This window comes from Trachypithecus francoisi, unplaced genomic scaffold, assembly GCF_009764315.1.
Source record: "Trachypithecus francoisi isolate TF-2019V2 unplaced genomic scaffold, Tfra_2.0 Lachesis_group21, whole genome shotgun sequence".
Taxonomy (NCBI): domain Eukaryota; kingdom Metazoa; phylum Chordata; class Mammalia; order Primates; family Cercopithecidae; genus Trachypithecus; species Trachypithecus francoisi.
The window spans coordinates 2,180,343-2,192,802 of NW_022681467.1; positions in this window are offsets into that span (position 1 = coordinate 2,180,343).

Genomic DNA, 12,460 nt, shown 5'->3' on the forward strand with positions numbered 1-12,460 from the left:
GAAGGAACATGGAGTTGAATCGGGCTGAATTTATTGATTTGGGCCCACCAAATAGGGACTCTTCATTTAATGTCCTAGCTTGAGGAGTTAAAAAAGGTTCTAACAGTTTGTTTGTTTAGCTAAAATAGTGATTAAAAGGTGGCTCATATTGAGCGAGCTGGACCTGCCTGATCTCCCTTGGTTTAATGTAGAGGAAGGGATCCAAAGGCTTAGGGAGATTGGGACGGTGGAGTGGATTAGTCACTTTAGACCTATTCATTCCAGCTGAGAGAATCCAGATGTACCCTTGACCAGTATCTCACAAAATAGATTTGTGAGGGCAGCACCTGAATCTTTGAAGAGCCCTGTAATTCCTCTTCTCTGTATGTCAGATGTAATGGTGGGAACTGCGGTCACTCAACTACAAAATTTATATACAATGGGAATAATTGGATCCTGAGGTGGCAGGGGCCAAGTGGCAGCACTCAACCACCAAAGGCAAGGTGGGGGTAGCTGCTGCAATGGACAGCAGAGGCAAAGCAGCAATCAGAACAATCTAACTCATGTGGAGCTCTGGGATTGGCTCATTAATCATGGTGTTCCTAGACGTGAAATTGATAGGAAGCCTACTGCATTCCAACTTCATTTATATAAGCAGAAAACTTCTAGATCGAGTGGATAAAAGACTAATTAGAATTATAAAACAGGGGTTCACTGCCCCTCAATCAATTTCCAGACTTGAGCAAGTTTACAGACCGAGAACCCCTTTATTGAAAGGGAGGCTGCGTCCCCTTGAGGAAGGACCCCACTACATTACCGAAAGTTTATGCAGTGATTTTTTCTTCCATATTTCCCCAAAGAGATTTCCGGCCTTTTACCAGGGTAACTGTGCATTGGGGAAAGGGAAGTGATCAGACATTTCAGGGACTACTGGACACTGGCACTGAGTTGATGTTGATTCCAGGGGACCCAAAGTAGGAGCTTATGGAAGTATGGTGATTAATGGAGTTTTGGCTCAGTTCTAACTTACAGAGGGTCCAGTGGGTCCCCGGACTCACCCTGTGGTCAGTTCCCCAGTGCCAGAATGCATAATTGGCATAGACATATTAAGGAGCTGGCAGAACCCCCACATTGGCTCCCCGACTGGTGGGATGAAGGCTATTATGGTGGGAAAGACCAAATGGAAGCCATTAGAGCTGCCTTAACCTAGAAAAATAGTAAATCAAAAATAATACCGCATTCATGGAGGGATTGCAGAAATTAGTGCCACCATCCGGGACTTGAAAGATACAAGGGTGGTGATTCCCACTGTATCCACATTCAGCCCTCCTATTCAGCCTGTGCAGAAGACAGATGGATCTTGGAGAATGACAGTGGATTAACATAAGCTTAACTAATGAGTGACTCCAGTTGCAGCTGCTGCACCAGATGTGGTTTCATTGCTTAATTAACTCATCTCCTGGCACCTGGTATGCAGCCACTGACTTGGCAAATGCCTTTATCTCCACTCCTGTCCATTAGCCCACCAGAAACAATTAACCTTCAGCTGGCAAGGCCAGCAATATACCTTTACTGTCCTACCTCAGGGGTATATCAACTCTCAGGCTTTGTGTCATAATCTTATTGAGAGAGACCTTGATCGCTTTTCGCTTTTACAAAATATCACACTGGTCCATTGCATAGAAGACATTATGCTGATTGGTTCCAGTGAGCAAAAAGTAGCAAACACACTGGACCTTTTGAGGAGACATTTGTGTGCCAGTGGATGGGAAATAAATCTGACTAAAATTAAGAGACCTTCTACCTCAGCTAAATTTCTAGGGGTACAGTGGTGTGGGGCCTGTGGAAATATTCCTTTTAAGGTGAAGGATAACGTGCTGCATTTATCTCCTCCTACAACCAAGGAAGAGGCACAATGCCTAGAGGGCCCGTTTGGATTTTGGAGGTAACACATTCCTCTTTTAGATGTGTTACTCTGGCCCATTTATTGAGTAACCTGAAAGGCTGCCAGTTTTGAACGGGGTCCAGAACAGGAGAAGCCTCTGCAACAGGTCCAGGCTGCTGCGCAAGCTGCTCTGCCACTTGGGCAATATGACCCAGCAGATCCAAGAGTGCTTGATGTGTCCATGGCAGATAGGGATGCTGTTTGGAGTCTTTGGCTGGGCCCCAATAGGTGAATCACAGCAGAGGCCTCTAGGATTTTGGAGCAAAGCCCTGCCACATTCTGCAGATAGCTCCTCTCCGTTTGAGAGATAGCTCTTGGCCTATTACTGGGCTTTGGTGGAAACTGTTTGACTATGGGTCATCAAGTCACCATATGAACTGAACTGCCTATCATGAACTGGGTGCTTCCTGACCCATCCAGCCATTAAGTGGGTTGTGCACAACAGCATTCCATCATCAAATGGAAGCAGTACATGCCTGACCCGGTTTGAGCATGTCCAAGGAAGTTACATGAGGAAGTGGCTCAAATGCCCCGTGGTCTCCACTCCTTCCACCTGCCTTCTCTCCCCCAGCCAGCACCGATGGCCTCATGGGGAGTTCCCTATGAACAGTTGATAGAGGAAGAGAAGACTAGGACCTAGTTCACAGATGACTTTGTAGGATATGCAGGCACCACCCGAAAGTGGACAGTGGCAGCACTACCGCCCCTTTCTAGGACATTCATGCAGGACAGCAGTGAAGGGAAATCTTCCCAGCGGGCAGAACTTTGACCAGTGCACCTGGTTATGCACTTTACATGGAAGGAGAAATGGCCAGATATGCGATTATGTACTGTTTGACGGGCTGTAGCCATGGTTTGGGCAAATGGTCAGAGACTTGGAAGAAGCATGATTAGAAAATTGGTGACAAAGTAATTTGGGGAAGAGGTATGTGGATGGACCTCTCTGAGTGGCCAAAAACCATGAAGATACTTGTATCCCATATGAGTGCTCACCGAGGAGTGACCTCAGCAGAGGAGAATTTTAATAATTAAGTGGATAGGATGACCCATTATGTGGAGTCCACTCAGCCTCTTTCCCCAGCCACCCCTGTCATTGCCCAAGGAGCCCATGAACAAAGTGGCCATGGTGGCAGGGATGGAGGTTATGCATGGGCTCAGCATAATGGACTTCCACTCACCAGGGCTGACCTGGCTACAGCCACTGCTGAGTGCACAATTTTCCAGCAGCAGAGATCAATACTGAGCCCTCAATATGGCACCATTCCTTGGGGCGATCCACCCAGTACCTGGTGGCAGGTTGATTATATTGGACCTCTTCCATTATGGAAAGGGCAGAGGTTTGTCCTTGCTGGAATAGACACTCCACATATGGGTTTGCCTATTTTGCATGCAGTGCTTCTGCCAAGACTACCATCCCTGGACTCATGGAAACGCCTTATCCACCGTCTTGATATTCCACACAGCATTGGATCTGACAAAGGTGCTCATGTTATGGCTACAGAAGTTTATCAGTGGGCTCATGCTCGTGGAATTCAGTGGTCTTACCACGTTTCCCATCATCCTGAAGCAGCTGGATTGATAGAATGGTGGAATGGCCTTTGGAAGCCACAACTACAATGCCAACTAGATGACAATGCTTTTCAGGGCTGGGGCAAAGTTCTCAAGAAGGCTGTGTGTGATCTGAATCAGTGTCCAGTATATGGTACTGTTTCTCCCATAGCCAGGATTCATGGGTCTGGAAATCAAGGGGTAGAAGTGGAAGTGGCACAACTCACCATCTCCCATAGTGATCCGCTAGCAAAATGTGTGCTTCCTGTTCCCAATACATTATGTTCTGCTGGCCTAGAGGTCTTTGTTCCAGAGGGAGGAACACTGACACCAGGAGACACAACAGGGATTCCATTAAACTGGAAGTTAAGATGGCCACCTGGACACTCTGGGCTTCTCCTACTTTTAAGTCAACAGGCTAAGAAGGGAAGTTACAGTGTTGGCCGGGGTAATTGAGCCGGACTATAAAGGTGAAATCAGTCTACTAGTCCATAATGGAAGTAAGGAAGTGTATGCATTGAATAGAGGCAATCCATTAGGGTGTCTCTTAGTATTACCATGCCCTGTGATTTATGTCAGTGGGAAACTACAACAACCCATTCCAGGCAGGACTACAAATGACCCAGACCCTTCAGGAATGAAGGTTTAGGTCACTCCACAGGAAAAATTCACGACCTGCTGAGGTGCCTGATGAAGGCAACAAGAATACAGAATGGGTAGTAGAAGAAGGTAGTTATTAATACCAGCTATGACCACATGACTAGTTGCAGAAATGAGGACTGTAATTCTCATGAGTATTTCCTCCTCCTTTTGTTAAAAACATGCTTGTGCATGTATCCACTTGTACTACAAGAATCTATCTTCATTTTATTTTCCTTTATCATGTGACATACATTTATTAACTTTGAATCAGCGTTTAAGGATTGTTAACTTTCTATAAAAATATTTGGTTTGGGGATTGGTGCATTTCCGATTGTACAAAGGATAGCTGTATTATGTTAGGCATAATTCTGACCTTATTATTTTTATTTGAAGATTATGTGTGACTTCAGGAGATGTGTATGGGTTCAAGTTTATAAGGAGTGGATTTGTGATGGTTAATACTGAGTGTCAACTTGATTGGATGAAAGGATACAAAGTATTGATCCTGGGTGTGTCTGTAAGGGTGTTGCCAAAGGAGATTAACATTTGAGTCAGTGGGCTGGGAAAGACAGACCCACCCTTAATCTGGATGAGTACAATCTAGTCAGCTGCCAGAGTGGCTGGAATATAAACAGGCAGAAAAATGTGAAAAGAGAGACTGGCCTAGCCTCCCAGCCTACATCTTTCTCCCATGCTGGATGCTTCCTACACTTAAACATCGGACTGCAAGTTCTTCGCTGTCCCTGCTCCTGAGCTTGCAGATGGCCTGTTGTGGGACTTTGTGATCATGTGAATTAATAATCTCCCCTTCACATAAATATTTATTCCATTAATTCTGTCCCCCTAGAGAGCCCTGACTAATACATGGTGTTTGCAGTTTTGTAAAATTATAAATAATGCTACTTTGGAAATTATTGCACGTGCTTATCAGAGAAAAATCAAAGGACAGACAGGTAGACAAAAATGCATACACAAACACACACATATGTGAGACTGTTCATATATGAGTAGAATTTCTTGGTTATAGTATATGTGTACATTTAATTTAAGGAACACTTCCGCAAGCTTTCATGAGTGATTGTACCAATTTACTCTTCCACAGTCGATGAATAACATCTTAGATGGTCCACATCTTCAAATATTTAATATTGTTTGTCACTGTCATTTATGTATTTATTTATTTGTTTCTTTGTTCCATTTTAGCCATTTCATTGTGAATGTGGTAGCCTATCATTGTGGCTTCTATTTGCATTTCTCTGACCATTTTGTAGGTTACCTTGTTGCTTTTTTAAATTGTGTTTTGCTGATAAACAATGATGCTGAACATCTATCTCTGTGATTATTTGCCATCATATATATTATTTGATGAAGTATCTTGTTTCATCTTTTTGATGAATCATTGTCAAAAAAATTTTTTTAATTATTAAATTTTAAGGGTTCTTTATATATCTTCTGGATATAAGTCCGTTGTCAGATATGTGTGTTGCAATTATTCACCGAGGACTTGGCTCACATTTCGTTGTTTTAAACATCTTCCACAGACAAAAATTTTTAATTTTGATAGTCTAATTTGTCATTCAATAAATTATGAATCATGTAAATTTATTGCTAAACCCAAGATCATGCAAGTTTTCTTGTGTGTTTTTTTTTCTTTCTAGAAATCTTATAGTTAGTTTGTTGCTTTTACATGTACGTCTATGGTCTAATTTGAGTCAGTTTTTATAAAAGTTGTAATGTATACGCCCAAGATATTTTTTCTATTTTTTTTTTTTTTAGGATTAAGACATCTTGTTATTCCAGCATCATTACTTGAACAGTCTGTTCATTCTCCATTGAATTGCTTTTGCATCTTAATCAAATGTAAATTGATCACATCTCTGTTGTTTTATTTTTGAGCTCTAATTATTTCCTCTAACAAATGACTTTGTTGAATTTTATATATTTATTAAATATTTAAATGCATTCATTTGTCAACTGTCCAAGTTTTTGCCCATTTATTGGATGATATGCTTTTCAAATGTATTTTCTTTAACATTATGAATTTCGAGGAATTCTATTTTTAGATAATTCTTTACCCTTTTATTAATGTTAACTTATTTTTAGTTAACATATTCATAACCTGAATATATTATCCATTTTTGGTTTATTTTGTTTTACTTTTTTTATTTTCTTGATATAAATGCTATGTTGAAATATTTTTAATATTTTTATACTATTGACTTTTCTCGGAATATAGTTTTTTAAATTATATTTCCCCCAGATTTCCTGTATCTTCACTAAGCTTTAGCAGGTTTAATCTGTACTGTCTACTGTCTTCATTTGGTGGGTTTTAATTGTCACCATGCTTTTCCCAGCTTCCCTGAATTTTGGCATATTCTCAGAATTGTTTCTGTAATGCTAATCCTTGAGGAATATTATTCTGCTTCTGTAATTTTAGTTTCCTCAAATTATACTTTATCTGATTCTCTTTAAACACATAGGCACTTTCAACTACGTATCAGTTGTTTCCCCTTGTCATTAAATATTTTGTCTCCAAGGAATTATGCATTTTAAAAATGCGCTGACACCAAGAGTCTGCCATGAAATTTCCCTTTCTCTATATTTTTATAATGTACCATGCAGCAGCTGTTAATTAATACAACACATCTTAATACAATTACAGGTTGATTTGTCCTCTTTCCTTCACTCGCTTGTAAAATTGTTAAGGACATAAACTAAGTTTTATCTTTTGTTTTCTAGAACATAGTATTTTGTCATAGAGTTTACTGTGTAATTAAATATCTATCTATCTATTATTTATCTACAAAAAACATTTTAACACATTTTCTCTATGATTTTTTTATTCCCTTAAGGAAAGTCTCCCATACTCATAGTAGGTTATTTTCATAGAACCTTATGTTATTTTTACTTTTCTTTCTCTCTCTCTCTACATCTTTCTCTCTCGCTTGCTCTCTTTTATTTTATAACAAAGATACAATTTTTCATCTGAAGTGTTCCCAGCAGTTAATATACATATATAAGATATGTTCCACTCTCTAGGTAGTTATTAAACAGGACAGGTTTATGTGTACTTCTCCCGGATGTAATAGGCATTCCTATTTTCTAACCAGTGGAGTCCTTTTAATGCTAAAGAAAATGTGTCTCAACCTGACATAACATGACCTAAATACCTTCCGCACTTTATTTGGTGCGGGCAACTCATTTGGAACTGCATTTTAAATTATTTGCACCTTATGGTATTTCCCTGATCTTGGCCCTGGCAAAATGTTTTAGATAATCGAAGACTATTTATTTTTGTCTTCTGATTGTGACTCTGAAACCGTCATTGTATATTAAAATGGATGATTTTACAAACTATAAATATTGGCATATTTTCAAGAATGTCTCCGAGATTATTTTCAGAGTCAAATGTTCCCCTATGCTTACTTAATACCTTAAAGTCTTATCTTAGGTAAACTTTCTTGTATATAAATAAAGACCATTGAGCACCTACACTGCTTTTTGGTCTTCCAGATATATGTACCAAAAGAACATAAATCCTTTGAAATTAAGGTTTAGAGTAGTTTTTAAAAAGGGGAGAAAAAATTTAACACATGAAACAAATTTTCACCGATATTTCATGTCCTTAAATCATGTATCAGTTATTCAACATTACCGACTGTAAGCTTCGTAAAAATTGATATATAAGCATAAAATGTATCTCATTATCTAAAAGTCATCTCACCAAATGTACCTATCCTGTCTTGCTTGAAGGTACCTTAGATCCTCATTAGACTGAAAACTAATCCATCATGAAATAAAATTATTTGCTAAGGAATTGAGTCCTTATAAAATTAACCTGTATTTATTATTTGCCTTTATTCTAGCCTACTATCTCAATTTATTAGCCTCACTTTCTCCCCAGTTATCAACAGCAACAAATACAATGCAATGAAATAATGTAACTCGTATGAAATAAGTTTGTAAGATTTTCAAGAGATGTAGGATTCCACAGAAATCATGATAAGCTTCTCAAATCTCACACAAAGTTACTGACTTCTGAGGATTTGGCAGTGTTTGACAAGTTACTGTGAAAAAAGGAATAAAAGCCTTGCAAATGCATAGGAGTTGCTCAGTAGAGAATGAATTAAATACCAAGAAAATTCAGTGAAACTCTGAAATAACTTTTGAAGAAATGATACACTTTAAAGTTGATGCAAATGGCAAATATGGAATAGATGCTTTCATGTCATGCTGGCAAATACGGCATTGTAAAGGTTTTAGAGTCAAGTGGTCTAGGGTTTACATTGGGGCTTTTAAACATTAGAACGTAACTTTGAACATATTTCTGGATTCCTCTAAATCAATTTGCTCTTTTTTAAAATGTATGATTTTACGGTAATTTTAAAGAGGGTATTGCATGACAAGATAACATATGTATGTAACAAGCTAAAATCGAAATAGGTTTTATGGCAAATAATAAGCACTATTTTATCATTTCTGCTACCAGGATTATCTCATAGTTCTGACTTAAGGATATAGTGACTGTATTCATTATAAGATCCACAGTAATATGTATTATACAGTTTAGGCATGTATTGAAGAGCCTCGCAGGTTTCTAGGTCTATGAGCAATCCTAAGCATTCCTCACTGTTGGTATGCATATTAGGGATAATAAGTTGAATAGCCCACACTTCAGTTTTGACTGCTAGCACCTGGTGAAGTTAAGCTCCCTGCCCATGCCATCCCACTCATTGCCTTTAATATATTCTTTTTCGAAGACAAATGTTTACTGAGTGTGTACTAAATACTAGGTGTGATTTAAATGATGTTGAGCAAAAAAAGGTACTTATATTTGGAAAAGGGACAACAAACAAGTTAATAAATACCTTGTTGATAATGCTAACCAGGAAGAATAAAAATGAAGTGTTATCATGAAAGAGGCACTTTATGGAGAGGGGTTATTTGAGTCATAAGAATCAATGAAGTCATCTTAGATAAGAAGACAGTTGGCCGGGCTCGGTGGCTCACACCTGTAACCCAGCACTTTGGGAGGCCAAGGCGGGTGGATCACGAGGTCAGGAGATCGAGACCGTCCTGGCTAACACGGTGAAACGGGCGGATCACGAGGTCAGGAGATCGAGACCATCCTGGCTAACACTGTGAAACCCCGTCTCTACTAAAAAATACAAAAAACTAGCCGGGCGAGGTGGCGGGCGCCTGTAGTCCCAGCTACTCGGGAGGCTGAGCCAGGAGAATGGCGTAAACCTGGGAGGCGGAGCTTGCAGTGAGCTGAGATTCGGCCACTGCACTCCAGTCCGGGTGACAGAGCGAGACTCCGCCTCAAAAAAAAAAAAAAAAAAAAAAAGAAACACCGTCTCTACTAAAAAGACAAAAAATTAACAGGACGTGGTGGTGGGCGCTTCTAGTCCCAGCTACTTGGGAGGCTGAGGCAGGAGGATGGCGTGAACCTGGGAGGTGGAGGTTGCAGTGAGCCGAGATCGCACCACTGCACTCCAGCCTGGGTGACAGAGGGAGACTCCGTCTCAAAACAAAACAAAAGAAGGCAAAAAGACAGTTGAACAAAGAGCTAAATAAAATGAGACAACAATGACTCCCATATAGAGACGGGGAGAACATTCCAGGACAAGAAATAGCAAGACCTAAAATGCACAATGGATATGTTTGAAAAATCCAAGAAGTACAAAGAAGGCAGAGCCAGAAAAGGGGTGTGAATGAATGAGAGTGGAAGGTGACGAGGTCAGAGATGATAACAAGTGTGACTGGTAACTATATCCTGTAGAGCCATATACTGCATAATGAAGACTTCTAATGTTTTGTTGAGTGAAATGTAAATCATTGGGAGGGTAGGAGTAGAAGTCTTAACTTCAGTTTTAAAAGTATCGCTTTGGCTGATGAGTAAGACTAATTTAAACAGGCAAAGGTAGAAGCAGTGAGACCAGTTCGGAAGTTGTTACTATTTTCTGAGTGAGGAGTAATGGTCAGGAGAGGTCAGGAGTTGTTACTATTTTCGGAAGTTGTTACTATTTTCTTTTTTTTTTTTTTTTTTTTTTTTTTTTTGAGGCGGAGTCTGCTCTGTCGCCTGGACTGGAGTGCAGTGGCCGGATCTCAGCTCACTGCAAGCTCCGTCTCCCAGGTTTACGCCATTCTCCTGCCTCAGCCTCCTGAGTAGCTGGGACTACAGGCGCCCGCCACCTCGCCCGGCTAGTTTTGTATTTTAGTAGAGACGGGGTTTCACCGTGTTAGCCAGGATGGTCTCGATCTCCTGACCTCGTGATCCGCCCATCTCGGCCTCCCAAAGTGCTGGGATTACAGGCTTGAGCCACCGCGCCCGGCAATTGTTACTATTTTCTGAGTGACCAGTAATGGTGACTTGAAATAGAATGACAGAATAAACATTTCAGAACTTAGTTGTATCTATTTCAAATACACAGCCAGGAGAAATTGCTAGTAGATTGATCATGGAGAGATGTAAAAAAAAGACCAACTAATACAGCTAAATTTTAATCTGTGCAATTGGCATAATTGAGTTACTATTCAGAGAAAGGGATAAATTTGGGAAAGGATACCACTTTTCTTAATATAGAAATGCCCTATGAGATTTATTATTGGTAAACACCACTTTAATCCGTCAAAAATAGAAAGTTTTTATTTTATGGGACTGTGTCTTCTTACCCTGAAAAATAAACCTCGATACATTTTATTTCATTTATTTTCAGTAAAATTATATTTCGTCTTTCCTGAAAAGAAACACATGCAAGTGTTGATTTTTTAAAGAAGGAATGACATAAAAGCATCTATCTCATATTTGTCTTTTGCATTAAATTTAAAGTGTATTATTTATTTAAAAGTTAGCACTTCATGAATTTCTCTTGGTATTTAATTCATTCTCTAGTGAAGAGATAAAAGCATATGCATTTCCATTGTTTACTTCTTTCACACTTTCCTAGTCAAACACTACCAGATCCTCACATGTCAATAGCTTTGTGTGAGATTTGAGAAACTTACCATGATTTCTAAGAAGGCTTTCATCTCTTGCAGATCTTACAATCTCATTTCAGAGGTAATTGCATTATTTCATTACAATGTGTTTTTTGCTGTGGATAATTAGAGAGAAAGTGAGGCTAATACATTGAGATAGTAGGCTGGGATAAAGGTAAATGATAAATATAGGCTGATTTAATGAGGACTAAATTCATTAGTAAATACTTCTATTTTGTGATATCTCGGATGTCACTGAGGTGCACAGCAAGGTTTCTCCATACAACATGTAATAGGCGTCTGTCGTCGTAGGCTGACAATGCTGTTGAGGAGAGTGATCCAAGTAAGCTTTATTATGTAGATAACAAGAATCACCCTGCACCCTCTTCACCAGCACCGTAAAAACTTACAGTGTTGGAAACTTTTTCTTGATTATATAGGGATGTTCTTTAGGCAGAGGATGACTCATAACTTTCTACACGTAGACATGCTCATTAAGATTGCCAGAGATTGCCATGTCTCTCTGATTGACATGCTACTTGCATACTTTTCCCTCGTTCAACCTAATTGATCAGTTCATAGATCCACTTTTATCTCATACGTTTATATAATCTGGCCAAGTTCAAGACCAACATTTTTATCTGCCTCTGTAATCGCCTACTCGTGGAAGAGTAGTTTTCTAGTTTTGAAAAATATGTGTTATCTGTTTATCAGTTGATGGACACTTAGGCTGATTCTATATCTTGGTTATTGTGAGTAATGCTGCAATAAACACGGGGGTGTGCAAATATCTCTTCGATATACTGATTTCCTTTCTTTTGGATATATACTCATCAGTAGGATTGCTGGATCATATAACAATTATGTTTTTATTTTTTTGAGAAACTTTTGTGGTTGGTTGTACTCATCTGCATTTCCACCAACAGTATACGAACACTTCCCTATCTTTTCATCCTCAGAAACTAAAAAAAAATTGATGTCATGGAGGTAGTGAATACAACCATTGTAACCAGAGGCTAGGAAGGGTAGAGAGGAGCGGGAATTAACAGGTTTAGTTTATGAATATGAAAATGCAATTTTATGTAAGGAATAGGAACTAGTATTCTTTAAAATAGGGCAATTACAGTTAATAATTTATTGTATATTTCACAATGCTAGAAAAGTTGAAATGTTCCCAACACAAATGATAAATATTTGAGTTGACAAATATCCCAGTTGTTACCCAAATTTGATTACTGCACATCATATGCTTGTATGAAAATATCTCATATGCCCGATAAGTATGTACAATTATGTATTACTAAAATTTTTAATGAAAATGCATCATGAAGGTTTATTAAACCAGAGACAAATTATTTGAAAATT